Raw genomic sequence first — 4,291 nt, forward strand, 5'->3', positions numbered from 1 at the left:
TTTCTAATAGCTGAGTAATATTCCATTGTATACATAAACCACATCTTCTTTATCCATTCATCTTTCGTTGGACACCGAGGCTCCTTCCACAGTTTGGCTATCGTGGCCATTGCTGCTAGAAACATCGGGGTGCAGGTGTCCCAGCGTTTCATTGCATTTGTATCTTTGGGGTAAATCCCCAACAGTGCAATTGCTGGGTCGTAGGGCAGGTATATTTTTAACTGTTTGAGGAACCTCCACACAGTTTTCCACAGTGGCTGCACCAGTTCACATTCCCACCAACAGTGTAAGAGGGTTCCCTTTTCTCCACATCCTCTCCAACATTTGTTTCCTGCCTTGTTAATTTTTCCCATTCTCACTGGTGTGAGGTGGTATCTCATTGTGGTTTTGATTTGTATTTCCCTGATGGCAAGTGATGCAGAGCATTTTCTCATGTGCATGTTGGCCATGTCTATGTCTTCTTCTGTGAGATTTCTGTTCATGTCTTTTGCCCATTTCATGATTGGTTTCCCTCAGTTCTAATAACTTTCATCTTGCTGATCATATTTCATTCTCTTTTCAGAACAAGGAGAAGAAAAAAAACACTCTAAAAGTTTGATGTGTTAGAAAAATTTCCTTAAGGCATTTAGCAACACATAGCAAATGGGGCTTTGATTCTTTTCCCAGACTTTTGGCCATAGGGTCCTTTTAGATAGGAATGGTAAGATGGAAATTAGGGAAGTACAAGATGAAAAGGAATTGTAAAAATATCTTTTAGGGGGCTTTTAATTGGTGATCTGAAGTCTTGGAAGAGTATTCTTTTCAGGCCTCAGGTGCTTTAACTGTCCTCTACATATGTTCACCTAGTAGTATTCTAAGGATATGCATTTGCCCTGGCTAAATCCTGTGACCTCATTTTTAATATAGTGGCCTAGAAAAGACTTAAAGGTAATTCTAACTTGTCAAGTAGCACTTAATAACTAGACTCACATTTCTATGAGAAACGGAAATCATTTGTTTGCCATAAATACATTTTATACTTTGCATCTCTAAATTTAGTATGGCAACACATGTCCGTTGTAAAAGTTGGAGAACAATATGTCTTGACATTATGTCTCTATGATTTCTTTCATCAAACCTTAAGAGCATTTTAAGCCCTTTCTACCAGATGGAGTGAAAACTAAGGATATACATTTTAAAAAACTGGAGGTCTCCTAAAACAGAGAACACAATCTGCCATTCTCTTTTAAGTAATAAGACAGAAAATTGACCTTGACACTAACTTGTTAAATAGATTTAAAAGGAACATCTGCACATCTTTTTTCCTTGTGCACTATTTGTTTAATTGCAGTGGATTAATACAGCAAGAGTGACACATTATAACTAGGCAATTATCCATTCTTCAAGACTTAGTTATCCTAACACTAATTGATCATTTATGGCGCAAGATAGTCTAGCATTAGGAACATGTGAGGCTAATCTGCTCAAAAAGATCAACAAATTAATATTGTTGCTGATATTTGCATAATTGGCTGCAATTATTTAATGTTTAATTGGGTTGATCAAATGAGATTCAACAATTCACATGTGCATGAATATAAACAGAACTGGTGGCACTTAGAATGATAATGATTAACTTATTTTGCATGTTCCCTTCCTCCCACTTTTTTTCAGTTTTTACATTTCAGACCAAGTTTGTCAGCTTTTTTCTAAACACATGGGTAGAAACCAGGATTTTAAAATGAAGTGTTCAGATATAAACAAAACTTGGGCGTTTCCTAAAGATATTTGCTATTAGAAGTTGTCTTTGTTACAGTCATTTATTAAGGATTTGCATCATGATACTCCCAAAGAAGCCTCAAGTGCAGGAGTGTGCACCCTGCTGTCTAGGACTTGGCGTCTGGCAGGATGAATGCACTAATACTTGTTTTCACCTTTGCTTTCAAAAGTACAAAAGAAAAGGGAAAGAGAAATAAAACTTGTAAGGGAATCACATTTTTTTCTACTTAATACCCTCTATTCTTTTCTCAAAATATTTAAATAAATAAATAAAAAGGTCACAGATGGTAGCAGCAAGAAAGCCCAGCATAGCACCACCTATGTGACATGCAGTATCCACGCTCCTGAAGTTAAGGGAAGCCTACGTTAGACACCACAGGTTAAAACTCTTCATTGTATTGGTTTTATTGCTCAATGTAATTGTACCTAAACAAGGGATCTTGCTTTCCTCCCGTCAGCACTCTTGAACACTGGAGTCAATGAGCCTATCTTGATCAAAAGAGTTGTAGGAGGCTTTTCATTAGGGAGGTAGCATCAGCTCCACTTTAGGGAGTTTGTGTTACAGCATCAGCTGCCAGAATAAAATTCCCACTCAGGGCTCAGTCACTGGATTCTTTCTCCTTAAAAGGTTCCTTTTTAAAAGTATATTTTCAGTTTACTGGTATGATTGGAAAAATGTATTTTAAGCAGAAAATGACAACACGTGTTCACTTTATATATTCTAAAATATTTAGGGCAATCAGTATTCATGAGATGGACCAAAGCAAAGGGCTTAGAGGTTAGAGAGACATTGTAAGGATCCCCTATTTCATGTTCTGATGCTAAATGTGATCCAAGAATTTTGTCATGTGGATTTCTTCTTATGTGAATATGCAGAAACTTATAAATAGTAATGCTCACAAATAATTTTAGTGGACACTTCATAACACCTGTCACTTTGCCTTACCAAAACAATTAGGGTTTGCTCACATCTTTTCCAGATATCTCCCCCAAAAGGGGACAGAGTAGCAGCTTTTCAGTAAGCAGTAGCTATGACAAAGATCATAGAGATTATAGTTCATTTGGTCAATTAATTTGACGAATATTGAGTACCCACAAATTTATATCTAATGTAACTAGCAGTAGGGATTAGGAAGTTAGTTTTAGAAAAGACATACTCATGGAGTTTTTACTCTACTAAAATTTTTGGGTAAAACTATTCAATGCAGTTAGCTAGTAAGGAGATGACAGGCTGAACACATCTCTTATCAAGAAATCACAATGAGCATTTTCATCTCATTTTTTAAAGGAAATTTGTTCCCTCTTTCATTCCTTCCTTCTAGGGCAAAACTACTCCGTGAGGGTATTATTTAGAGGTATTCAGCCGCTATGTGGTGTGAATTCCCTCTATTCTTTTCTCAAAATATTACCATAAAAAAAAAAAAAAAAGGTCACAGATGGTAGCAGCAAGAAAGCCCAGCATAGCACCACCTACGTGACATGCAGTGTCTGAGCTCCTGAAGTTAAGGGAAGCCTACATTAGACACCACAGGTTAAAATTCTTCATCTTATCAGTTTTATTGCTCGAGGTAATTGTACCTAAACAAGGGATCTTGCTTTCCTCACATCAGCACTCTTGGTTTATCACTTATTGCCAACCTACCTAGTATATTTATTAACTGCATTCTTTGGAGCAGTGTTAACTTGTCATGGTTCATCTAATGAAAGATCCACATTAGATTATAGCATCTTTGCTGATCTTAATCTCAAAGTCAGATATTATTGAAATAAAATGTTCCTAGGATGCATTTTTTTCTGGAAAATATCTATCATGAATCAAAGCGTTGGGAGTGTTTGCTTGAAAATGATGGATCCACCTACTCAAACTTACAGGTGGAAGACTAATAAATCAATGATTTTTCATGGTTTGAGGTTTTGCAAGGTCATTTAAAGTACTGCAAAGATATTAAGGAGGGCACATGATGTAATGACCACTGGGTACTATATAAGACTGGTGAATCACCGACCTCCACCTCTGAAACTAATACATTATGTGTTAATTAACTGAATTTAAATTTAAAAGTATTGCAAAGAGAGTCATATTCACCATTGCCAAAACATACTTTAAAAAATTCAAAGGTAGGACAAGGTGATTTTTCTCTTCAGCATACACAGTGTATGAAAAGACTTCTCATATATTAATTTGGGGGACTTAATTTTTAAAAAGTTAACAAGATATAATAGCATTTGTGGATAAATAATTCCCTGGGATCAGATATAAGTAAACATATTTGCTTTAGTGAATGATAAAAGCATGAAATTCAGTATTAGAAAAATGAAGCTGTCTTTAAAATCTGCTGGACACAATTACTGAAGTCAAGTAGACTTCTGTCTGGAGCTGTATTTTTCATGCCACTGTAGACCCTGTTAATAAGGCCTGAATCTTGGGTTGTAAGATGTTCAACTTACTCCACTGCTGGGATGATAAGAGCTGACAATAGGCTGTGGTATGAGAATGAATAGAAATGTAGTTTCATTGACAGATTTCTCTGCA

This window comes from Canis aureus, chromosome 25 (assembly GCF_053574225.1).
Source record: "Canis aureus isolate CA01 chromosome 25, VMU_Caureus_v.1.0, whole genome shotgun sequence".
In the NCBI taxonomy this organism is placed as follows: Eukaryota; Metazoa; Chordata; class Mammalia; order Carnivora; family Canidae; genus Canis; species Canis aureus.